This window comes from Heptranchias perlo, chromosome 9, assembly GCF_035084215.1.
Source record: "Heptranchias perlo isolate sHepPer1 chromosome 9, sHepPer1.hap1, whole genome shotgun sequence".
Lineage (NCBI taxonomy): Eukaryota > Metazoa > Chordata > Chondrichthyes > Hexanchiformes > Hexanchidae > Heptranchias > Heptranchias perlo.
Window position 1 is genome coordinate 68,966,531 of NC_090333.1, and position 27,294 is coordinate 68,993,824.

The 27,294-nt window shown below is 45.3% G+C and overlaps 1 long non-coding RNA gene across 1 annotated transcript in view; it reads left to right on the top strand.

Annotated features, from left to right (window-relative positions):
* The window catches only part of LOC137325063 (uncharacterized), a 204,218-nt gene that overhangs the window by 58,760 nt on the left and 118,164 nt on the right, over positions 1-27,294 (top strand). The window contains exon 2 of the long non-coding RNA XR_010963799.1: positions 20,989-21,259. This is a non-coding gene — a long non-coding RNA (uncharacterized lncRNA). The remainder of the gene's footprint in view (positions 1-20,988; positions 21,260-27,294) is intronic.

A 27,294-nucleotide genomic window follows, 5' to 3' on the forward strand; every position in this document is an offset into this window, starting at 1 on the left:
TTAGGGATGGGCAATAAATTCCGGCCTCACCAGCGATGCCCACATCCCATGAATGAATAAAAACAATATATAATTTTCAATGTTCTGTGCCATTAATAAAAATTACAAAGTCCGATATTAATTCTAATAAAGAGAAAACAGCTTTCTAAGTCAGGTCTGAAAGGAACTCTTCACTCAGTGGTTCCTCCTGTCCATCCATCTATGTCTGTAATAGTTTAGCTTGTGTATTAATGTTGGCTTGAAAGCATTGCTCAGAGCTCCCCTGCTGGCTCATTTGGTAAGTATACCAGGTAATAGTGCACTGAGCCATAAAGATTACGAGGGTCCCAGATTTGATCTCCGGTCTGTACTGCAGGTCCAATATTGGGGCACTATCCACCTCTAGTATAGATATCAGACTAGAAGCAGCACAGGATCAAGTACTTTGGAAGAAGATTGTCGCCAGCTGGCTTCATGGACTGTCACTTTTAGGGGCTCACTGGGGAAAGGAGTTGATGAATCCTTGGTTAACTTGCATGATCTATTGTTGTATTGGAGTAACTCTGTTCTCTTATATTCCAGAGATGAAATTCCATTCTCACTTTCCACTGTAGGTCCTTTGCTTCCACTCAGTTGAAGTAGTGTTACATTTTCAATATTTAGCCTGGGCAATGAATTAATCTTGGATCAGGATTTAATACCGCCCACACACTGAGCCAAAAATGTTTTACATATTTTTTGAATGGCATTCAGAACATCCTTTGTACAATGAGTGTTTGTTTATACATTACTGATGCATCCTCCGACAATACAAGAGAATTATATTTGCGACACCACCATTTGTGCTCTATTTATCTATCTACCTATATTATTACAAAAACAGTATAGCTGCGTACGACTGCCCCATGTCACACTTTTTGATTGGCTAAATTTTTTTTTAAAACACAAGAAAAGCAGAAATACTGTAACTGATAGAAATCTACTCCGAACATACAAAAATGACGGGCAGGCAAAGGCCAGCTCGTCCATCAAGGCTGCCCCATAATCATGATGCCTGGAGCATTCTGACTAGACACGCCCGCCACCCCCCCGCCACCCAGCCAATCTTACCATAAATGCGAATTAAGTTATAGTTAAATTTATATCCTTATCTACATAAATTTCAATTAAACTACTCTGATCCTCCTTCCCCTTTGCTCTAGTGCTGAAGACTTGTGCTCCAGAACTAACTGCGCCTCCAGCTAAGCTGTTCCAGCACAGCTACAACACTGGCATCTACCCGACAATGTGGAAAATTGCCCAGGTATGTCCTGTCCACAAAAAGTAGGACAAATCCATTCCGGCCAATTACCGCTCCATTAGTCTACTCTCAATCATCAGCAGAGTGATGGAAGGTGTCGTCGATAGTGCTATCAAGCGGCACGTACTCACCAATAACCTGCTCACCGATGCTCAGTTTGGGTTCCGCCAGGACCACTCGGCTCCAGACCACATTACAGCCTTGGTCCAAACATGGACAAAAGAGCTGAATTCCAGAGGTGAGGTGAGAGTCGCTGCCCTTGACATCAAGGCAGCATTTGACCAAGTGTGGCACCAAGGAGCCCGAGTGAAATTGTAATCAATGGGAATCAGGGGGAGAACTCTCCAGTGGCTGGAGTCATACCTAGCACAAAGGAAGATGGCAATGGTTGTTGGAGGCCAATCATCTCAGCCCCAGGTCATTGCTGCAGGAGTTCCTCAGGGCAGTGTCCTAGGCCCAACCATCTTCAGCTGCTTCATCAATGACCTTCCCTCCATCATATGGTCAGAAATGGGGATGTTCGCAGATGATTGCACAGTGTTCAGTTCCATTCGCAACCCTTCAGATAATGAAGCAGTCCGAGCCCGCATGCAGCAAGACCTGGACAACATCCAGGCTTGGGCTCATAAGTGGCAAGTAACATTCACGCCAGACAAGTGCCAGGCAATGACCATCTCCAACAAGAGAGAGTCTAACCACCTCCCCTTGACATTCAACGGCATTACCATCGCCAAATACCCCACCATCAACATCCTGGGGGTCACCATTTACCAGAAACTTAACTGGAACAGCCATATAAATACTATGGCTACAAGAGCAGGTCAGAGGCTGGGTATTCTGCAGCGAGTGACTCACCTCCTGACTCCCCAAAGCCTTTCCACCATCTACAAGACACAAGTCAGGAGTGTGATGGAATACTCTTCACTTGCCTGGATGAGTGCAGCTTCAACAACACTCAAGAAGCTCGACACCATCCAGGACAAAGCAGCCCGATTGATTGGCACCCCATCCACCACCCTAAACATACACTCCCTTCACCACCGGCGCACTGTGGCTGCAGTGTGTACCATCCACAGGATGTACTTCAGCAACTCGCCAAGGCTTCTTCGACAGCACCTCCCAAACCCGCGACCCCTACCGCCTAGAAGGACAAGAGCAGCAGGTACATGGGAACAACACCACCTGCACGTTCCCCTCCAAGTCACACACCATCCCGACTTGGAAATATATCGCCGTTCCTTCATCGTCACTGGGTCAAAATCCTGGAACTCCGTTCCTAACTGCACTGTGGGAGAACCGTCACCACACGGACTGCAGCGGTTCAAGAAGGCGGCCCACCACCACCTTCTCAAGGGCAATTGGGGATGGGCAATAAATGCCAGCGTCGCCAGCGATGCCCACATCCCATGAACGATTTTTTAAAAAATTTCCCACTTCAACCAAATTCCCATTTTGGAAGTACCGATGTCACCCCATTCCCACCTCACTCTATTATCAGCTCACTCCACGGTGTGCTCTCCACTCAAACTGGTGTGTTCTCACTCCATGTTGTGCTCTCCACTCAAACTGGTATGTTCTCATTCCATGGTGTGCTCTCCACTCAAACTGGTGTGTTCTCACTCTATGGTGTGCTCTCCACTCATACTGGCGTTGTCAGTCCACGGTGTGCTCTCCACTCGAACCGGTGTGTTCTCACTCTGTGGTGTGCTCTACACTCATACTAGTGTCTTCTCACTCCATGCTGTGCTCTCCACTCATACTAGTGTCTTCTCACTCCATGGTGTGCTCTCCACTCAAACTGGTGTGTTCTCACTCTATGGTGTGCTCTCCACTCATACTGGTGTTGTCACTCCATGGTGTGCTCCCCACTCGTACTGGTGTGTTCTCACTCCATGGTGTGCTCTCCACTCGAACTGGTGTCTTCTCACTGCATGGTGTGCTCTCTACTTTTACTGGTGTGTTCTCACCCCATAGTGTGCTCTCCACTCCAACTGGTGTGTTCTCACCCCGTAGTGTGCTCTCCACTCGTACTGGTGTGTTCTCACTCCATGTTGTGCTCTCCACACGAACTGGTGCGTTCCCACTCCATGGTGTGGTCTCCACTCGAACAGGTGTGTTCTTACTCCATGCTGTGCTCTCTACTCGAACTGGTGTGTTCTCCCTCCATGGTGTGCTCTCCACTCGAACTGGTGTGTTCTCACTCCATGCTGTGCTCTCCACTCGAACTGGTGTGTTCTCCCTCCATGGTGTGCTCTCCACTTGAACTGGTGTGTTCTCACACCATTGTGTGCTCTCCACTCATACTGGTGTGTTCTCCCTCCATGGTGTGCTCTCCACTCGAACTGGTGTGTTCTCACACCATTGTGTGCTCTCCACTCATACTGGTGTGTTCTCACTCCATGGTGTGCTCTCCACTCGAACTGGTGTGTTCTCACTCCGTGGTGTGCTCTCCACTCGAACTGGTGTCTTCTCACTCCGTGGTGTGCTCTCCACTCGTACTGGTGTGTTCTCACTCCATGCTGTTCTCTCCACTCGAACTGATATGTTCTCCCTCCATGGTGTGCTCTCCACTTGAACTGGTGCGTTCTCACTCCGTGGTGTGCTCTCCACTCGAACTGGTGTCTTCTCACTCCATGCTGTGCTCTCCACTCGAACTGGTGTGTTCTCACTACAATGTGTGCTCTCCACTCGAACTGGTGTATTCTCCCTCCATGGTGTGCTCTCCGCTCGAACTGCTGTGTTCTCACTCCACGGTGTGCTCTCCACTTGAACTGGTGTGTTCTCACTCCATGGTGTGCTCTCCACTCATACTGGTGTCTTCTCACTCCATTGTGTGCTCTCCACTCATACTGGTGTGTTCTCACTCCATGCTGTGCTCTCCACTCATTCTGGTGTGTTCTCCCTCCATTGTGTGCTCTCCACTCATACTGGTGTGTTCTCACTCCATGGTGTGCTCTCCACTCATTCTGGTGTGTTCTCCCTCCATGGTGTGCTTTCCACTCGAACTGATGTGTTCTCACTCCATGGTGTGCTCTCCACTCGAACAGGTGTGTTCTCACTCCATGGTGTGCTCTCCACTTGAACTGGTGTGTTCTCACTCCATGGTGTGCTCTCCACTCGAACTGGTGCGTTCTCACTCCATGGTGTGCTCTCCACTTGAACTGGTGTGTTCTCACTCCATGGTGTGCTCTCCACTCAAACTGGTGTGTTCTCACTCCATGGTGTGCTCTCCACTCGTACTGGTGTGTTCTCACTCCGTGGTGTGCTCTCCACTCGAACTGGTGTGTTCTCACTCCATGGTGTGCTCTCCACTTGAACTGGTGTGTTCTCACTCCGTGGTGTGCTCTCCACTTGAACTGGTGTGTTCTCACTCCATGGTGTGCTCTCCACTCGAACTGGTGCGTTCTCACTCCATGGTGTGCTCTCCACTCGAACTGGTGCGTTCTCACTCCATGGTGTGCTCTCCACTCAAACTGGTGTGTTCTCACTCCATGGTGTGCTCTCCACTTGAACTGGTGTGTTCTCACTCCACGGTGTGCTCTCCACTCGAACTGGTGCGTTCTCACTCCATGGTGTGCTCTCCACTCATACTGGTGTGTTCTCACTCCATGGTGTGCTCTCCACTCGAACTGGTGTGTTCTCACTCCATGCTGTGCTCTCCACTCAAACTAGTGTCTTCTCACTCCGTGGTGCGCTCTCCACTCGAACTGGTGTGTTCTCACTCCATATTGTGCTCTCCACTCGAACTGGTGTGTTCTTACTCCATTTTGTGCTCTCCACTCGTACTGGTGTGTTCTTACTCCATGTTGTGCTCTCCACTCGAACTGTTGTGTTCTCACTCCATGGTGTGCTCTCCACTCGAACTGGTGTGTTTTCACTCCATGGTGTGCTCTCCACTCATACTGGTGTGTTCCCACTCCATGGTGTGCTCTCCACTCGAACTGGTGTGTTCTCACTCTGTGGTGTGCTCTCCACTCGTACTGGTGTGTTCTCACTCCATGTTGTGCTCTCCACTCGTACTGGTGTGTTCTCACTCCATATTGTGCTCTCCACTCGAACTGGTGTGTTCTCACTCCATGTTGTGCTCTCCACTCGTACTGGTGTGTTCTCCCTCCATGCTGTTCTCTCCACTCATACTGATGTGTTTTCACTCCATGGTGTGCTCTCCACTCGAACTGGTGTGTTCTCACGCCATAGTGTGCTGTCCACTCGAACTGGTGTGTTCTCCCTCCATGCTGTTCTCTCCACTCGAACTGGTATGTTCTCACTCCATAGTGTGCTCTCCACTCGAACTGGTTTTTTTCTCACTCCATGGTGTGCTCTCCACTCGAACTGGTATGTTCTCACTCCATGGTGTGCTCTCCACTCGAACTGGTGTGTTCTCACTCTATGGTGTGCTCTCCACTCGAACTGGTGTGTTCTCACTCCATAGTGTGCTCTCCACTCGAACTGGTGTGTTCTCACTCCATAGTGTGCTCTCCACTCATACTGGTGTGTTTTCACTCGATAGTGTGCTCTCCATTCGAACTGGTGTGTTCTCCCTCCATGCTGTGCTCTCCTCTCATACTGGTGTGTTCTCACTCCATAGTGTGCTCTCCTCTCATACTGGTGTGTTCTCACTCCATAGTGTGCTGTCCACTCGAACTGGTGTGTTCCCACTCCATGCTGTGCTCTCCACTCGAACTGGTATGTTCTCACTCCACAGTGTGCTCTCCACTCATACTGGTGTGTTCTCACTCCATGGTGTGCTCTCCACTCGAACTGGTGTGTTCTCGTGTGCTCCCAACTTGAACTGGTGTGTTCTCACTCCATGGTGTGCTCTCCACTTGAACTGGTGTGTTCTCACTCCATGGTGTCCTCTCCACTCATTCTGGTGTGTTCTCCCTCCATGGTGTGCTCTCCACTAGATCTGGTGTGTTGTCACTGCACGGTGTGCTCTCCACTCGAACAGGTGTGTTCTCACTCCATTTTGTGCTCTCCACTCGAACTGGTGTGTTCTCCCTCCATGGTGTGCTTTCCACTCGAACTGATGTGTTCTCACTCCATGGTGTGCTCTCCACTTGAACTGGTGTGTTCTCACTCCGTGGTGTGCTCTCCACTCGAACTGGTGCGTTCTCACTCCATGGTGTGCTCTCCACTCAAACTGGTGTGTTCTCACTCCATGGTGTGCTCTCCGCTCGAACTGCTGTGTTCTCACTCCACGGTGTGCTCTCTACTCATACTGGTGTGTTCTCACTCCATGGTGTGCACTCCACTCATACTGGTGTGTTCTCACTCCATGGTGTGCTCTCCACTCGAACTGGTGTGTTCTCACTCCATGCTGTGCTCTCCACTCAAACTAGTGTCTTATCACTCCGTGGTGCGCTCTCCACTCGAACTGGTGTGTTCTCACTCCACGGTGTGCTCTCCACTCGTACTGGTGTGTTCTCACTCCACGGTGTGCTCTCCACTCGTACTGGTGTGTTCTCCCTCGATATTGTGCTCTCCACTCGTACTGGTGTGTTCTCCCTCAATATTGTGCTCTCCACTCGTACTGGTGTGTTCTCACTCCATATTGTGCTCTCCACTCGAACTGGTGTGTTCTCACTCCATTTTGTGCTCTCCACTCGTACTGGTGTGTTCTTACTCCATGTTGTGCTCTCCACTCGAACTGTTGTGTTCTCACTCCATGGTGTGCTCTCCACTCGAACTGGTGTGTTCTCACTCCATGGTGTGCTCTCCACTCATACTGGTGTGTTCTTACTCCATGTTGTGCTCTCCACTCGAACTGTTGTGTTCTCACTCCATGGTGTGCTCTGCACTCGAACTGTTGTGTTCTCACTCCATGGTGTGCTCTCCACTCGAACTGGTGTGTTCTCACTCTGTGGTGTGCTCTCCACTCGTACTGGTGTGTTCTCACTCCATGTTGTGCTCTCCACTCGTACTGGTGTGTTCTCACTCCATATTGTGCTCTCCACTCGAACTGGTGTGTTCTCACTCCATGTTGTGCTCTCCACTCGTACTGGTGTGTTCTCACTCCATATTTTGCTCTCCACTCGAACTGGTGTGTTCTCACTCCATGCTGTTCTCTCCACTCATACTGATGTGTTTTCACTCCATGGTGTGCTCTCCACTCGAACTGGTGTGTTCTCACTCCATGGTGTGCTCTCCACTCGAACTGGTATGTTCTCACTCCATAGTGTGCTCTCCACTCGAACTGGTGTCTTCTCACTCCATGGTGTGCTCTCCACTCGAACTGGTATGTTCTCACTCCATGGTGTGCTCTCCACTCGAACTGGTGTGTTCTCACTCTATGGTGTGCTCTCCACTCGAACTGGTGTGTTCTCACTCCATGGTGTGCTCTCCACTCGAACTGGTGTGTTCTCACTCCATAGTGTGCTCTCCACTCATACTGGTGTGTTTTCCATCGATAGTGTGCTCTCCACTCGAACTGGTGTGTTCTCCCTCCATGCTGTGCTCTCCTCTCATACTGGTGTGTTCTCACTCCATAGTGTGCTCTCCTCTCATACTGGTGTGTTCTCACTCCATAGTGTGCTGTCCACTCGAACTGGTGTGTTCCCACTCCATGCTGTGCTCTCCACTCGAACTGGTATGTTCTCACTCCACAGTGTGCTCTCCACTCATACTGGTGTGTTCTCACTCCATGGTGTGCTCTCCACTCGAACTGGTGTGTTCTCGTGTGCTCCCAACTTGAACTGGTGTGTTCTCACTCCATGGTGTGCTCTCCACTTGAACTGGTGTGTTCTCACTCCATGGTGTCCTCTCCACTCGTACTGGTGTGTTCTCACTCCATGGTGTGCTCTCCACTCGAACTGGTGTGTTCTCCCTCCACGGTGTGCTCTCCACTCGAACTGGTGTGTTCTCGTTTGCTCCCTACTTGAACTGGTGTGTTCTCACTCCATGGTGTGCTCTCCGCTCGTGCTGGTGTGTTCTCACTCCATGGTGTGCTCTCCACTCATACTGGTGTGTTCTCACTCCATGGTGTGCTCTCCACTCGTACTGTTGTGTTCTCACTCCATGGTGTGCTCTTCACTCATACTGGTGTGTTCTCACTCCATGGTGTGCTCAACACTCGAACTGGTGTGTTCTCATGTGCTCTCCACTCGTACTGGTGTGTTGTCACTCCATAGTGTGCTCTCCACTCGTACTGGTGTGTTCTCACTCCATAGTGTGCTCTCCACTCGTGCTGGTGTGTTCTCACTCCATGGTGTCCTCTCCACTCATACTGGTGTGTTCTCACTCCATGGTGTGCTCTCCACTCGTGCTGGTGTGTTCTCACTCCATGGTGTCCTCTCCACTCATACTGGTGTGTTCTCACTCCATGGTGTGCTCTCCACTCATACTGGTGTGTTCTCACTCCATGGTGTGCTCAACACTCGAACTGGTGTGTTCTCATGTGCTCTCCACTCGAACTGGTGTGTTCTCATGTGCTCTCCACTCGTACTGGTGTGTTGTCACTCCATAGTGTGCTCTCCACTTGTACTGGTGTGTTCTCACTCCATGGTGTGCTATCCACTTGTACTGGTGTGTTCTCACTCCATGTTGTGCTATCCACTTGTACTGGTGTGTTGTCACTCCATAGTGTGCTCTCCACTCAAACTGGTGTGCTCTCACTATACCTCTGTTTTATGCTCCTACCATGCTCAACTTGCGGGAGATGCAAAGCCCACTGAGTAGCGTTGCTGTTCCTGAAATGTACGAATAGGAAAATGTACCTTATGTATTATGACATTTTAGTTGGGTATAATTGTGTTAGTGTTACATTGGCTGCATTGTTAAAACTATAGCTCTTTTTGGTAGAACAGGGAAGGGTAAGAGGAGATCTGATAGAAGTGTTCTAATCATGAGAGGTTTTGATAGGATACTACAGAAGAAAACTATTTCCACTGGTCAGTAAGTATTTAAACAGAGGGCATAAATTTAAGATCAACACCAAGAGAACAAAGGGCAAGGTTAGGAGAAATATTTTTAGTCAGAAGGTTGTTCGGACATGGAATGCCTGGCCAGAAATAGCGATGGAAACAGAATCCATAATAGCTTTTAAAAGGGAAGGGGATAAATATTTGAAAAAGAAAAAATTAAAAGGATAGGGAGACAGAGCAATGCAATGATACTAAGTCAGAGAGTTTGCACAAGCGCAATGGGTTGAATGGCTCCTCTGCTGTAAAATTCATGATTCTACAGGTGATAAGCAGGCAGTATCATTATTGTACATATGACAATCCTGATAACGCATCATTTACAATGGAGACAAAACAGGAATTATTCCACAATACTATGGCAAAGCTACACAGGAATTAAGTGCCTGATGCAATCTGGTAGCATGTATATTAGTTGAAAGGTTAGAACGTTTGCCATTGCTTATCTACCATCATATCTTTTAAGACGGTAGATAAGCATGAAGAGAGTAGTGAGAAAGGATCGTGGCTCGGAGGATCAAGAAGTATTATCAGTATGGGTGGAGATAAGAAATAACAAGGGGCAGAACACACAGGTGGGAGTAGTTTACAGGCCCCCTAACAGTACTTATTCTGCTGAACAGAGTATTAATCAAGAAATAATAGGAGCTTGTAACAAGGTAATGCAGTAATCATGGGGGACTTTAAACTGCATATAGACTGGGCAAATCAAATTGGCAAAAGTAGTTTGGAGGACGAGTTCATGGAATGCATTTGAGACAGTTGCCTAGAACGATCTGTCATGGAACCAACCAGGGAACAGGTTATTTTAGATCTTGTCTTGTGTGAGGAGACAGGGTTAATTAGTAATCTCATAGTAAGGGATCCTCTGAGGAATAGTGATCATAATATGATAGAATTTCACATTCAGTTCGAGAGTGACGTACTTAAGTCCAAAACTAGAATCTTAAACTTAAATAAAGTCAACTACATGGGTATGAGGGCGAGTTGGCTAAGGTTGATAGGGAAACTAGATTAAAAGATATGACAGTAAATAAGCAATGGCAAACATTTAAATAAATATTTCATAATTCTCAACGAATATACATTCCATTGAGAAATAAAAATTCCATGGGAAAAGTGATCCATCCGTGGCTAACTAAAGGAGTTGAGGATAGTATTAGGTTAAAAGAAGAAGCTTATAATATTGCCAAGAAGAGTAGTTATCTACATAAATTTCAATTAAACTACCCTGCTCCTCCTTCCCCTTTGCTCCGAATTCCCACATCAACCAAATTCCCATTTTGGAAGTACCAATTTCACTTCGTTCCCACCTCACTCTATTATCAGCTCACTCCGTGGTGTGCTCTCCACTCGAACTGGTGTGTTCTCACTCCATGGTGTGCTCTCCACTCAAACTGGTGTGTTCTGACTCTGTGGTGTGCTCTCCACTCAAACTGGTGTGTTCTCACTCTATGGTGTGCTCTCCACTCGAACTGGTGTGTTCTCACTCTGTGGTGTGCTCTCCACTCAAACTGGTGTGTTCTCACTCTATGGTGTGCTCTCCACTCGAACTGGTGTGTTCTCACTCCATGGTGTGCTCTCCACTCATACTGATGTGTTCTCACTCCATGGTGTGCTCTCCACTTGTACTGGTGTGTTCTCACTCCATGGTGTGCTCTCCACTCATCCTGATGTGTTCTCACTCCATGGTGTACTCTCCACTCGAGCTGGTGTGCTCTCACTCCATGGTGTGCTCTCCACTCAAACTGGTGTGTTCTCACTCCATGGTGTGCTCTCCACTCGATCTGGTGTGCTCTCACTCCATGGTGCAAGGAATGGGAGAGTTTTAGAATCCAGCAAAGGGTGACCAAAAAATTGATAAAGAGGGAGAAAATAGAATATGAGAGTAAACTAGCAAGAAATATAAAACAAATTGTAAGAGCTTCTACAAATATATAAAAAGGAAGAGATTAGTAAAAGTAAACTTAAAGGCTGAGACAGGAGAAATTATAATAGGGAATAAGGGAATAAGGAAATGGCAGAGACATTGAACAGATATTTTGTATCTGTCTTGACAGTAGAAGACACAAAAAAAACAGAAATAGTGGGGAACCAAGGGTCTAATACGAGTGAGGAACTTAAAGTAATTAATATTAGTGAAGAAAAAGTGTTGGAGAAATTAAAGGGACTAAAAACTGACAAATCCCCCAGACCTCATGGCCTACATCCTCGGGTTCTAAAAAAGGTGGCTGCAGGGATAGTGGATGCATTGATTGTGATCTTCCAAAATTCCCTAGATTCTGGGACAGTCCCAGTGGATTGGAAGGTAGCAAATGTAACCCCACTATTCAAGAAAGGAGGGAGAGAAAACAGGGAACTACAGGACAGTTAGCCTGACATTAGTCATCGGGAAAATGCTAGAATCCATTATTAAGGACGTGGTAACAGGGCACTTAGAAAATCATAATATGATTAGGCAGAGTCAACATGGTTTTATGAAAGGGAAATCATGTTTGACAAATCTATTAGAGTTTTTTGAGGCTGTAAGTTGCAGGGTAGATAAAGGGGAACCAAAGGATGTAGTATATTTGGATTTTCAAAAGGCATTTGATTAGGTGCCACATAAAAGGTTGTTACACAAGATAAGGGCTCATGGGGTTGGGGGTAATATAATAACATGGATAGAGGATTGGTTAAAGGACAGAAAACAGAGAGTAGGGATAAACGGGTCATTCTCAGGTTGGCAGGCTGTTACTAGTGGGGTGCTGCAAGGATCAGTGCTTGGACCTCAGCTATTTACAATCTATATTAATGACTTAGATGAAGGGACCGAGTGTAATGTTTCCAAGTTTGCTGAAGATACAAAGCTGGGTGGGAAAGTAAACTGTGAGGAGGGCACAAAGAGTCTGCAAAGGGATATAGACAGGTTAAGTGAGTGGGCAGAAGGTGGCAGATGGTGCATAATGTGGAGAAATGTGAGGTTATTCACTTTGGTAGGAAGAATGGAAAAACAGAATATTTTTTAAATGGTGAGAAACTAGTAAGTGTTGCTGTTCAGTGGGATTTTGGTTTCCTTGTACATGAAACACAGAAAGTTAACATGCAGGTACAGCAATCAATGAGGAAGGCAAATGGTATGTGGGTCTTTAATGCAAAGGGGTTGGTGTACAAGAGTAAGGAAGTCTTGCTGCAATTGTACAGGGCTTTGATGAGACCACACCTGGAGTACTGTGTATAGTTTTAGCCTCCTTATCTAAGGAAGGATATACTTGCCTTAGAGGCGGCGCAACAAAGGTTCATGAGATTGATTCCTGGGATGAGAGGGTTGTCCTGTGAGGAGAGATCGAGTAGAATGGACCTATACTCTCTGGAGTTTAGAAGAATGAGAGATGATCCCATTGAAACATATAAGATTCCGAGAGGGCTTGACAGGGTAGATGCTGAGAGGTTGTTTCCCATGGCTAGAGAGTCCAGAGCTAGGGGGCATAGTCTCAGGATAAGGGGTCGGCCATTTAAAACTGAGATGAGGAGGAATTTTTTCACTCAGAGGGTTGTGAATCTTTGAAATTCTCTACCTCAGAGGGTTGTGGATGCTGAGTCATTGAGTATATTCAAGACTGAGATCGATAGACTTTTGGACTCTAGGGGAATCAAGGGATATGGGCAGCGGGCGAGAAAGTGGATTGAATGGCGAAGCAGGCTCGAGGGGCCTTATGGCCTACTCCTGCTCCTAGTTCTTATATTTTTATGGATTGTCGTTAATCCATGAAAACCTGAGCTGCAGAATTGGAGACAGTGGCATAACACCAGGTATGTGGTACTGTGCTACTTTGAAGTTTTCGATAAGGTGGATATCTGACCAGCTACTATTTCTGTTATTTATAACCATACTGTATTATTAGCGGAAAAATCAAAAAAAAATGCACGTTAGCTTTGAAGGTCATGATACAGAACATGACTGAGTATTTGTGCGGGAAACCAGGTACAGTCTGGACGCAACATACTTGCTTAACAGGAATTTTCTGCTGCAAATATTCTTTTAACAAGAACCAACGCTGTTGATAGAGAATGAAAATGGCTGTGGCTTTTCAGTTTCTGGTCACTGAGCAAAAACATTCACTTATTCAGTGCAGAAATGAGTACATACTGCCGCTTATCTTGCATTGTATTGTAGTTGAGAGATGTTTGACAATGGTGATCTCATTGCTGCATCCGAGGTTGCAGGGAAATCTAAGCACGTTCCTAATTTTGTGCAGCTATGGCCGTTGATGATACACAAAGACTGAAAACTAGAGTGCAGAAAGGAATCGAGGGATGCTGAAACCCAGCAAAGGTCACCAAACTTGAGATGACAATGATAGGAAATCACTTTCAGATTACTTCTAATCCATTTTGGGCTCATGTGTGATTACCACTATCAGTCAAAACTAACAAGAGGTTTGGTGGTTGCGGTGATGGTGACGGGGGAGATTCCTAGCTCCAGTCGTTAGTAAATTGTTTGGTTTTGCAAAAAAATAATTAATTTTCCCCCCAATTTTTTCCTTCCTCTGAAGCTCTGTAGTGAACTAATGGCATCCTTCTGATCACAATCCAGTCTAACCTTTCAACTGATTTACATGATACCAGATTGTACTGGCACTTAATTCCCATATAGCTTTGCCTTAGTGTTGCAGAACAATTCCTGTTTTGTCCCTATTGTGAACGAAAGAAGTGACGGAACGTCTGAAAAAGACTTATTTTTATTCCAGTTGCATCATGCCAGGCTACAAACTCAGCCAACATAACATTTTAGAAAGGATGGCATTATTTTAAACTGGAAAATGTTAACCAGACTAAATAGGTTTTGTATTTCCTCACTTTTTAGTCATATCTAGTTTATATTCCTAGCTTAAGTTAAAACTCCAGCTCTATTATTCCTCAAACAATGACAGGGGCATTGCTAAAGAAAAGAAAGAACTTGCAAATAGTATCTTTCACGACCTCAGTATGTCCCAAAGAACTTTACAGCCAATGAAGTACTTTTGAAGCGTAGACACTGTTGTAATGTAATGTTATAATGAAGAAATCATTTGGGCCAATTTTCCACTTGAGTTCGTGCACTTGGACAAGCGTCAGCACATAAGAAGATAAGAATATAAGAAATAGGAGCAGGAGTAGGCCACATGGCCCCTCGAGCCTGCTCCGCCATTCAATCAGATCATGGCTGATCTTCGACCTCAACTCCACTTTCCCGCCCGATCCCCAGATCCCTTGATTCCCCTAGAGTCCAGAAATTTGTCTATCTCAGCCTTGAATATATTCTTGCACCAGGGGTGGACATCCTGTTATTTTCTGGGATCTCCTCATTTTAATGATTATGCAGCATGGATTGGTCCATGCATTGGGAGAGTGAAGGGTGGGCAGGTGGACAGGATATCTGCATTACCAGTAAAGAGCTGCTGCTGAACCTTAAAGGGGCACTCGCACCTTCTGCGCTTTGCAAATGCGTTGTTTTCAAATTGTTTTTGCTGGCGGGTCAAAGATAGGGGAAGAAATTGCAAGGGCTTAGGCAGGAGGGAGGCCTTCTCCCTTTACAGAAAGAGCCCTGGAGATAGCGTTGCAAAAGGTGAAGCAAAAGATGGTTGCCATCTTTGGTTTGGAGAACACCACCTTTGCAAGTCAGCTGTCAGTGCTGTGTGGGAAGAAGTGGCGGAGCAGGTCGATGTAGTCTCTGTGGTGAGGACACCTTCAGCTCAAATACAGTTTAACACATCGAAAAGCTTGTCAAGTGTCCTTTGAAAGTATCTGCTTCCAATTCTATGGCATGCCAGGGCAGCAACATACACTTTCACCTCAACCAGCTGTATCCTCACATTGGATTTGTGCTGATCATTTAGGAACCTTTAACCTTTCTTACGAAAAACACAAGGCAGCCCATATTCATACAGTCCAAATTCCAAACAAACCATTCAACGGTGGTGCAAAATTATCACAAAAAAAAAGTAGGGTTAAAAAAAAACTAACCAACACTCACTTGCATGCTTAATGTTCCTGCACTCTTGTTTCGGGAGGTAGAGTGGCCAATTGTATCACAATGGCAGGGCTCATTACACATTCTCCACATCACTAATCTATTCCATGAGAAGGCAAGCAACTGGTGGCACCATCCCCAACTGCCTGAAGCGGGTAACCAGCGCTTGGAGGAAACGACGCTGAAGATCGTGGGCTGCTCGTCCATGTAGACCATTGGAGATGATGATGCAGGTGGACAACCCACATCTCCAGGCTAGCACCCATCATTGCTGTTTTTTCTTTCCTCCATGAATTGTCACATACTTACGAATTCTGACAACAGAAACCTTAGCACAATTCAGAGCGTGATATATTTTGGCAAGTGACATTTGTTAAAGAAGATAAAGAAAGAACTTGCATTGATACAGCGCCTTTCATGACCTCAGGACGTCCCAAAGTACTTTACATGTTGAAGTACTTTTGAAGTGTTGGAATATGTTACAGAAAGTGTGTTGCGGAGAGGATTAAATGCTTGCTCCTATTGTATTTCCTTTAGGTAAGGCTGATGACAAATAGCAGGGCCTGACAATGAGGAGCCTTCCACCTTAAAGCAGACAGCACCATTCACTGCACCTGTAGTATGCAGCAGCCCAGAAATATCCAGTCTGGCGATTCTGAGTTAGAGTTGGTGTTAAAACTGCATGAAGGAGGAGAAACGAGGGCAGGTGGCAGCAGAGGAGTATGAAGGAATTCAGGGGAAGGCCAGCTTTAGACAACCTTCAGCTCCAGAGTTTGGGATTGGTGCCATCCAGAAACTGCAGACAATTGAGTACTCCTAATGAGTAATGTCAATCCACTGGGCATGATTTTATCGGGGGGGGGCGTCGGTGGTGGGGATTTCCTGACGGGAATCCCGGAAGTATGGGATTCTAGGACGTCCTTACAATTTTGACGTAAGGACGTGTTTTTTTTTTGTACGTTTCCCACCTGACAGGCCAGCCTGATTGACAGGCTGATCTCAATCAGACAGAAGAGGAGGAAGGAAGAGGACGTGAAAAGGTAAGTGTTAGGTGAGGAGGGGCTCATCGGGGGGAGGGTCAAAGATCATCAGAGGAGGTTCAGTCATCGGTCATCGGGGGGGCCAGTCATCGGTGGGGGGGGGTGGTCAGAGACCGTGAGGAGGGGGTCGGAGATCGTGGAGGGGGGGGGGGGGGTCGTTTGATCGTGTTTGAAGGGTCGCTGCAGGTAGGCTTGTTGGGCCTGGGGGAAGCACTCCTGCTCCTCTGTGTCCACAAGCTGTGCTATAAAGGCACTTAACTGAAGTTTCGGGCCTTCTCGCCTCCTCTCATGTGGTGTGAAGGAGAAGGCCCGGGAATCCCAGCCCCCAGGGGTTAAAAGCAAAAAAACTGTCAAAATGGAGGCCAACAGCCTCCTTAAAAGCTTCTAATGTCCACCTGCCTCCGTTAAAACCGGACATGGGTGGGTTGGAGGCGGGTTTTAGATTTTAAAATTTTTTTACTGCCCCCCACCCCCAACCCACCCGTTTTTCCCAATTAAAATCATGCCCATTGAGTCCTTCGAGATGATGCAAGGCCCGAAGCTGGAATGAAGGAGGCCACTACCTGTGTCTATGCAGTGACATTTGATTGTTTCACAATACTGCAGTCCATACTGGAATGCATGGCACCTCCAGGGACGTTTATGCTAAGGTGTCCCTAAGCACAAAGTTGCTAAGCACAGCTGTGGGTTCTTTCAAGAATGCCATAACTGATGCTATAAAGACCTAAGGCTTCAATGTCTGGAAGTCTGCTCTGTCTGGATTCACCATGCTGGGGACTGGTCAACCCTGATGCAAGGCTTCAGTGATCTCATTGCAGTCCTACGGTCTGCTGCCGCACGCATTGCAAGACATGCTGAAAGTGTTTCCTGAAGTAGAAGTAGGTGTGTACCAGGGAGCTGTCTGTTCCTCCCTTTCCTCTGGTGGGAGAGTCCAGAACAAGGGGGGCATTACCTTATAATTAGAGCTAGGACTTTCAGGGGTGATGTCAGAAAGCACTTCTTCACACAAAGGGTAGTAGAAATCTAGAACTCGTCCCCAAAAAGCTGTTGAGGCTGGGGGTCAATTGAAAATTTCAAAACTGAAATTGATAGATTTTTGTTAGGCAAAGGGCATTAAGGGTTACGGAACCAAGGCAGGTAGATGGAGTTAAGATACATATCAGCCATGATCTAATTGAATGGTGGAACAGGCTCAAGGGGCCAAATGGCCTACACCTGTTCCCATCTTCCTATGTTCCTGTCTGTCAGGACAACTCTCCATCCATGACACACAGCCGTCACAGTCTCATGAGGCAAACAGGTGCAAGCAGCCATCACAACAGCAGACGTGGCACCTGCAGTTGAAGAGCCATCTCATGACCAAGCAGAAGGATGATCAGAGCCACCAGTAGCCCAGGGATCACTGGGACCCCCAGCAGCCACTTCCTACTGTCGTTAGCATAACACCTGGAAGGAGCACTAGATTACTAGGCTACATTTTCTATGCATGGTCAGGAAAGGACAAGCACCCGGGTAAAACTTATTGCTGATTTATTTCACTACTAAATATTTGGAATTGGATTTGGACGTTGTTCAGAGAGTTAATTTAACCTGGGCCACAACTCTGCTGCAGATCATGAAAGGATATGTCGGTAGGGGTGAGGTGAGGTGAGGTTCAGATTCATGATGTCATTTGGATTTGTTTTGCTTTGCCGATATTGACTCACCCAAAGCACTCCAGGAGTGTATTAGAAATAAGAATTGTTTCCTTCAAAACTTTAAATCAGAATAACCTTGTTCCAGGAAATTCCCCACCCTCCTCTGCCTGGCATGGAGTCAAGCCAGGAACATGTGCGATACTGACTCAGTCTTGTCTTGTGATTGTTAGAAACACAGGCAGTTGGGTAACATGATGCATTGGTTGTAGTTTGCAGCTTAGCGTGATGTGTATCTGGGCTTTGATTGTGGCGTGGGAGGCAGAATGACAGCAGGATCCGGGATACCTGAAATAGGCACCAAAAAAAAAATCAAAGGAACGGGATTCATGACTCATTGCTTCCCACGTGAGAGAAGCATTAATCAGAATACTGGCAGCAGAGGTTAGCACTCCCAATTCACTGCCTGCTAAATTTTGCATTAATGGAGGAAATCAGATGGGCTGTGAATTGATAGTGTTAATCTATACACCCCATATTCTGATTAATTTTCCCATTGCGTGATACTCAGTACCAGAAGCACTAAATCATAAAATCTATCCCGAGATTTTCTGGGGTAGGCGCCTCCACTAGAAAATAAATCTCACGCCCTTCAGCACTTCCATCCCCTCTTCAGTCATTTCTAAATCCACCACAAATGCTGCACTTTTGTTTATTTTCGGTTTCTTTCACCCGTGCAATAAAAATGGTTGAACGTTGGGTTGAAACTTGGCAGCATAAGTCATTACAGGCCCAAGTCCCGCTGCACTTTCAGTTTAACTCTGCGTCTACATAAGTCATAAGGCCTATATTGAGGGCTGTTCCGAACTATATGCTTCTTTAGGTTGCCAAAAACGGGGCGTTGCCGGGGGGACCAACATCGCGAGTAGACTTGAGGCACCGACTTAGGCCTGGTTGATTGCCCGTTCCGATTTTACGGCCCCGTTCCGATTTTATGGCGGAACTCGCAGCCGGAACTCCTGCAGGAAACAGGCAGGGACCTCATTAAAAAATGTGAATCAAGCACAGATGACATAGTTACAATCTTTGATGCCATTTACATCTCTGCTCATGTTGCTACCATTACTTCCTGTTCCCACCCACAAACCATGAGTGTTACAAGTGAACAGGCAGCCATTTCCAGTGATATTTATAGGGATTCTCAGCTGTTTTCATGTAAAACTCTAGATCATTTTGAGAGACATTTTGCTAAGAGTATATAGTTTTTTTTTTGTAACTTAGATGATTTCTTAGTGATTGTAGTTGTAGTAGAATGTTCTGAACTCTTGAGGGACTTTTGGCAATGCACTTTATTGTTCATGGGGGTCATTCTGGCACTTCCAGTCTGATAAGAGGAGGAGGAGAAGGAACAGCAGCAGAAGGATGGAGCAAACTGACCTCTTGCAAGAGTAGCTGGCACACAGCAGAAGAGTGGCAGCACAATGCATCACCAGGTCCTCATGCTGAGTGTGTAAGTGACAGTTAAGTAGAAAGAGAGAAGGGAAGATGTCCAAACACCCTGCTGTGTGCAGCCTCCAGCTTGGCCATCTCTAATGCTGCGTGCCTTCCCTCTGCCAATAATGTTGCTCGCAGCCTCTTCCATTGGTGTCAGTGTCTGTTTAGAAGCAGGATGTCCTCCTGTTCTCGTACCCTCCCTCTTGTTGTGTGGCAACAGGCTTCTTCTGTAAGAAGAGTGGCAGTGGGTTAGCTTGTGCCCTGTTGATGGGTTTTCAAGATGCATGAGGCAGCTTAGCATAGTGTGCGTGATACAGAGAAGAAGCAGTAGGGTGCCTTTATGAACTCAGGTAGTGATGGGGTGGGGGGGGAGTTGAATGTGAGACAGTGACTGTTGAGGTAACTTTTAGGTAAATGGCAGTCTGTTGAAAGTCCAAATACCACTTTGTTTTTATGTTTTATTTAATTAAAAACCTACTAATTGCAAAGTATAAAAGTGCTTAAAATTAACCAGAAAACATAAGTTTTAAACTAAAAATTCAAAAATTTTCCAAGGGAACACGTCTGCAAACCTCTCTAAATCTGCAACGATAATGTTGTGTCTTTGACATTTGGATTTCCCCTTCAGGTTTTCACACACTTATGATTTTTTCCTCTCATACAATTGAAAGAATCTTCGGTATACTTACTTCTTAAGTTACAAAGCCTGTGTAACTACGTGTTTTCACATGTCAGAACGATTCTTGCGAGATCAGCTTTTCGGAGGGCTGTCAGCATTGTTGGAACTTTTGCTAGTTTTCCAAGTTGTCATCTCTCATCTTTCTCCCTTTTCCCCTCCATACATAAAAGTAGTAGGATGTGAATCTATTCATCACAGGAATATTGTCTTTACACAGAGGGTGATAAACAGCTGGAATCGATAACCAGAAAGGGTGGTTGAGGCCAGAACACTGGACTTATTTAAGAAACAGCTAGATGCTGAAACGGGAAGGTATTCTGAAAAGATGCGATCAAATAAAAGCAAGAAAAAACTTGCATTTCTATAGCCTTTCAAAACCTCAGGATGTCTCAAAGCACTTTACAACCAATGAAGTACTTTTGAATTGTAGTCACTATTGTAATGTAGGGAAACCTGACAGCCAACTTGCGCACAGCAAGGCCATAATGACCATATAATCTGTTTTAGTGATAAATATTGGCCAGGACACCAGGGAGAATTCTCCTGCTCTTCTTCAAAACAATGCCATGGGATCTTTTACATCCACCTGCTTGGCTTAATGTTTCATCTGAAAGATAGCACTCCTGACAGTACACCCTCAGTACTGCATTGGGCCATCAGACTAGATTTTGTTCAAGTCTCAGGAGTGGGACTTGAACCCACAACCTTCTGACTCAGAAGGCAAGAAAGCCTCGGCTGACAGCTCTTAGGAACAGAGTCACAATGTGAATTTCCATTAAGAGAAATAGATAATAGAATGTTTAGCATTCAAACACCAGGTGTGTAATCAGTACATTCATGTTTGAAATGGGGCTTTGTTTCTTTCTTTTACAATCACACATCTTTGTTTTTTTTCTAAATACTTTCCATATAAACTTTATCTAAATAAAGACTTTGAAATTTGTCTTCCAGATATTCTTCGAATAATCCAGTAAAACAACCAAGAGAAGCTGAGGAGAAACATTTCTAGCTGTTTGGTTGGACAATTTGGCTGCTGATGCGTTCTGGGAAAGTTTGCGCACTGCACATCCTCAGAAGGATATTGGTACACAGGAACATGGTGGAACAAATTGGGTGCAGCTATATCAGGCAGTTGATCCCGGGCACCTGTTATAGGCTGCTGAGCCAACAGATCCAGCAAGACAGGGAATTCTGCAAGCAAATGAGAAGGGCAATAGAACAGGTTGGTGTTGTTATGAAGGATTTCAATTACCCATTGATTAAGTGCACTAGCGGGAGGTAAAGCCCAAATATTTGAAAGAATCTATTGGTCTTTAGCAGTAACCCTGGGATAGCTAAGTGGTAGCGGTCTTGGCTCTAATTTAGCAGATTGTGGGATCAAGCCCTGCTGAATGGCTTCAGCACATAATCTAGGCTGACGCTTCATTTGCGGCATTAAGGGAGTGCCGCACTGCCGGAGGTGCTGTCTTTTGGATGATTATTTAGGTTTATTTACCCCTTAACCAATACCAGCAGAAAACAGAATTAACTGGTAATTTATCTCATTGTTGTTTTAAATTAGCCGATGCATAAAAAAAGTAATTTGTTGTCTGTAAAGCGCTTCGGGGTATCCTGAGGCTGTGAAAGGGACAATATAAATGCAAGTTCTTTATGATATCCAATCTCCATGAGGGAAAGCATCTGGGCACTAGTGATCACTGTCATCAGATTTCAGTTGGTGAGGCAAATTACTGCTACAGATAATTTTGTGTTAGTGCCAGATTTTGTGAGAGCTCAATTTTCAAAAATGAGGGAAGATCTGGGGAGGGTAGGCTGGGGTATGATGTTGAGCAAAAATAACTGTGATACAGAGGAAAAATTGAATTTATTGGAATCTATGCTCATGGTCAGGGAAACTAGGTATGTTCCTTGGTTAAAAAGGTGAGTCTGGTTAAATTGGGAAATTAATCTAAAAAATAAATACTTCACTTGGTGTAAATGGTCACGAGAATAGGTACAGGTTCATGATACATTTGACAATAACTAAAGTCACTATTAGAAATTATTAAAAGGCATCAGAAAATAGGATTGTGGACAGGTGTATTAGTGAAGGTAAGGTTTTTTTCCGATATGTTCGAAGCCACAAAATGATTAAGGACCAATCCTTTGAGAGAATTAGCAGGGCAGTTTAGATATGAGGTCCAGGATAGCTGAGGTGCTGAATAAAGACTTTGCATTTGTTGACAATGCTAAGATTCCGCTGATGTCAGATAGTGGTGATGTTATAGAGGTAAAGGCAGAAATGGTCTTAGCTAGGATTTATGCTGATCGAGCTCTGGATCTGATGCCATTTACCCGAGAGTGCTGAAGGAAAAGTGAAAGGTATTATGTGAGCAATTGACTTGTATATTTAATAGCTCTTTGAGGTTTGGGCTAGTTCCAGTGGACTGGAAAGAGACTCATGTGGTCCCCATATTTAAGAGGGGAAGAAATTGATTCCAGGGAAATTCATTTGTAACAATTAGGGCCTCTCCAGCCATCACCTCCTGAAGTCTGAACCCATACATTTCTTAAGCCAGATGACCTCAACAAGGCGTCCTCTCCGCCTGGTGTTACTTTGCCGTAATTGTGGCGGAAACCCTGTTTACACATCTTATTCTGAAGAAGTAACATCGGGGCAGCAGGAGTAGCTCGAGGAATTTCCCATCCATAATTGTAATTTTTGCACTTCTTTCATTCACTTTTCTTTTCCACAATTAATCATGTCATAATGCTGGACTGGAAGTTTTCCTTATTTCGTCAATGTAATACTGTTAACACTAAAAAATAAGCTCTTGAAACTCACCTCAGGGAGCCTAAATAAAACTTAATGCTATGAGTGTCTCAATTTGACAGGAATTAACACCTTGTAACAAATGATAATGGCCAAATCCCTGTCTGATGTTATCAGACTGACGACATTTGACACATATCCCACAGTGAATTGAATTTATTGGAGGAGAAAAATGTCAATTTAAATGTCCTTTGGTGACCTATCACAGTCTGTCTCAGATCAAGGCATTACAGGCAGCCATCTTCTGCCAATGATTACAAGGTCATCTGACTGTTACTGTGAAGAGGAGCTGTCCATGAATGTTACAGTATATGGGACTTGCCTTAGGTATTCTCTTGGGTATAGTAGTGCAAGTCACTCCCATTAGCAATCTGAGCATCTTATGTTTGGGAGTGTGCCTGTACTGCACAATATCTAACTGTACGATAGAGCAGCGCAGGCCTTTAACAATGATAACCCCTTGTGCCCCGTGTGATCTGAACCAGATTTTCAAGTCTTTCACACATGCCCTCATTGCGCCTCTCCAACCTTCCTGAAGGCAGACCGAGAAAACACCTGATAAGACAAGGCCAGATCTAAATTAATTTGCAGCAAGTGAACATAGGAACATAGGAACAGGAGTAGGCCATTCAGCCCCTCGTGCCTGCTCCACCATTTGATAAGATCATGGCTGATCTGTGATCTAACTCCATATACCTGCCTTTGGCCCATATCCCTTAATACCTTTGGTTGCCAAAAAGCTATCTATCTCACATTTAAATTTAGCAATTGAGCTAGTATCAATTGCCGTTTGCGGAAGAGAGTTCCAAACTTCTACCACCCTTTGTGTGTAGAAATGTTTTCTCATCTCACTCCTGAAAGGTCTGGCTCTAATTTTTAGACTGTGCCCCCTACTCCTAAAATCCCCAACCAGTGGAAATAGTTTCTCTCTATCCACCCTATCTGTTCCCCTTAATATCTTATAAACTTCGATCAGATCACCCCTTAACCTTCGAAACTCTAGAGAATACAACCCCAATTTGTGTAATCTCTCCTCGTAACTTAACCCTTGAAGTCCGGGTATCATTCTAGTAAACCTACGCTGCACTGCCTCCGAGGCCAATATGTCCTTCCGAAGGTGCAGTGCCCAGAACTGCTCACAGTACTCCAGGTACGGTCTAACCAGGTTTTGTATAGCTACAGCATAACTTCTGCTCCCTTGTACTCCAGTCCTCTAGATATAAAGGTCAGCATTCCTTTAGACTTATTGATTATTTTCTGCACCTGTTCATGACACTTCAATGATCTATGCACCTGTACCCCGAGGTCCTTTTGAACATCCACTGTTTTTAACTTTTTACCATTTAGAAAGTAACCTGTTCTATCGTTTTTTGATCCAAAGTGGATGACCTCACATTTGTCTACATTGAATTCCATTTGCCAGTTTTGCCCATTCACCTAATCTATCAATATCACTTTGTAATTTTATGTTTTCATCTACACTGCTTACAATGTCACCAATCTTTGTGTCATCGGCAAACTTAGATAGGAGGCTTTCTAGGCCTTCATCGAAGTTGTTAATAAATATTGTGAATAATTGAGGCCCCGAGACAGATCCCTGCGGGACTCCACTAGTCACATCCTGCCAATGTGAGTACCTACCCATTATCCCTACTCTCTGTCGCCTTTCGCTCAGCCAACTTCCTAACCAAGTCCGTACTTTTCCCTCGATTCCATGGGCTTCTATCTTAGCTAACAGTCTCTTATGTGGGACCTTATCAAATGCCTTCTGGAAGTCCATATAAATAAAATCCATTGACATTCCCCTACCCACTACTTTAGTCACCTCTTCAAAAAATTCAATCAAGTTTGTCAGGCACGACCTACCTTTCACAAATCCATGCTGGCTCTCTCTGATTAACTGAAATTTCTCAAGGTGTTCAGTCACCCTATCCTTAATTATAGACTCCAGCATTTTCCCCACAACAGATGTTAGGCTAACTGGTCTATAATTCCCCGGTTTCCCTCTCTCTCCATTCTTAAAAAGCGGAGTGACATGTGCAATTTTCCAATCCAGAGGGACTGTTCCTGAATCTAGAGAACTTTGAAAGATTATAGTTAGGGCATCTGCAATATGCTCACCTACTTCCTTTAAAACCCTGGGATGGAAACCATCTGGTCCTGGGGATTTGTCACTCTTCAGTGCTATTATTTTCTTCATTACTATTGCTTTACCTATGTTAATTTTATCGAGTCCCTGTCCCCGATTCAATATTAGTTTACTTGGGATTTCCGGCATGCTATCCTCTTTTCCTACTGTAAATACTGACACATAGTAATGGTTCAACATGTCCGCCATTACCCCATTGTCAATGACAATATCCCCACTTTCAGTTTTTAAGGGGCCAACACTGCTCCTGACCACCCTCTTTTTCCTAATCATAGAATCATAGAATCATAGAAGTTACAACATGGAAACAGGCCCTTCGGCCCAACATGTCCATGTCGCCCAGTTTATACCACTAAGCTAGTCCCAATTGCCTGCACTTGGCCCATATCCCTCGATACCCATCTTCCCCATGTAACTGTCCAAATGCTTTTTAAAAGACAAAATTGTACCCGCCTCTACTACTGCCTCTGGCAGCTCGTTCCAGACACTCACCACCCTTTGAGTGAAAAAATTGCCCCTCTGGATCCTTTTGTATCTCTCCCCTCTCACCTTAAATCTGTGCCCCCTCGTTATAGACTCCCCTACCTTTGGGAAAAGATTTTGACTATCGACCTTATCTATGCCCCTCATTATTTTATAGACTTCTATAAGATCACCCCTTAACCTCCTACTCTCCAGGGAATAAAGTCCCAGTCTGTCTAACCTCTCCCTGTAAGTCAAACCATCAAGTCCCGGTAGCATCCTAGTCAATCTTTTCTGCACTCTTTCTAGTTTAATAATATCCTTTCTATAATAGGGTGACCAGAACTGTACACAGTACTCCAAGTGTGGCCTCACCAATGCCCTGTACAACTTCAACAAGACATCCCAACTCCTGCATTCAATGTTCTGACCAATGAAACCAAGCATGCTGAATGCCTTCTTCACCACCCTATCCACCTGTGACTCCACTTTCAAGGAGCTATGAATCTGTACTCCTAGATCTCTTTGTTCGATAACTCTCCCCAACGCCCTACCATTAACGGAGTAGGTCCTGGCCCGATTCGATCTACCAAAATGCATCACCTCACATTTATCTAAATTAAACTCCATCTGCCATTCATCGGCCCACTGGCCCAATTTATCAAGATCCCGTTGCAATCCTAGATAACCTTCTTCACTGTCCACAATGCCACCAATCTTGGTGTCATCTGCAAACTTACTAACCATGCCTCCTAAATTCTCATCCAAATCATTAATATAAATAACAAATAACAGCGGACCCAGCACCGATCCCTGAGGCACACCGCTGGACACAGGCATCCAGTTTGAAAAACAACCCTCGACAACCACCCTCTGTCTTCTGTCGTCAAGCCAATTTTGTATCCAATTGGCTACCTCACCTTGGATCCCATGAGATTTAACCTTATGTAACAACCTACCATGCGGTACCTTGTCAAATGCTTTGCTGAAGTCCATGTAGACCACGTCTACTGCACAGCCCTCATCTATCTTCTTGGTTACCCCTTCAAAAAACTCAATCAAATTCGTGAGACATGATTTTCCTCTCACAAAACCATGCTGACTGTTCCTAATTAGTCCCTGCCTCTCCAAATGCCTGTAGATCCTGTCCCTCAGAATACCCTCTAACAACTTACCCACTACAGATGTCAGGCTCACTGGTCTGTAGTTCCCAGGCTTTTCCCTGCCGCCCTTCTTAAACAAAGGCACAACATTTGCTACCCTCCAATCTTCAGGCACCTCACCTGTAGCGGTGGATGATTCAAATATCTCTGCTAGGGGACCCGCAATTTCCTCCCTAACCTCCCATAACGTCCTGGGATACATTTCATCAGGTCCCGGAGATTTATCTACCTTGATGCGCGTTAAGACTTCCAGCACCTCCCTCTCTGTAATATGTACACTCCTCAAGACATCACTATTTATTTCCCCAAGTTCCCTAACATCCATGCCTTTCTCAACCGTAAATACCGATGTGAAATATTCATTCAGGATCTCACCCATCTCTTGTGGTTCCGCACATAGATGACCTTGTTGATCCTTAAGAGGCCCTACTCTCTCCCTAGTTACCCTTTTGCCCTTTATGTATTTGTAGAAGCTCTTTGGATTCACCTTTGCCTGATCTGCCAAAGCAATCTCATATCCCCTTTTTGCCCTCCTGATTTCTTTCTTAACTCTACTCCGGCAATCTCTATACTCTTCAAGGGATCCACTTGATCCCAGCTGCCTATGCATGTCATATGCCTCCTTCTTATTTTTGACTAGTGCCTCAATCTCCCGAGTCATCCAAGGTTCC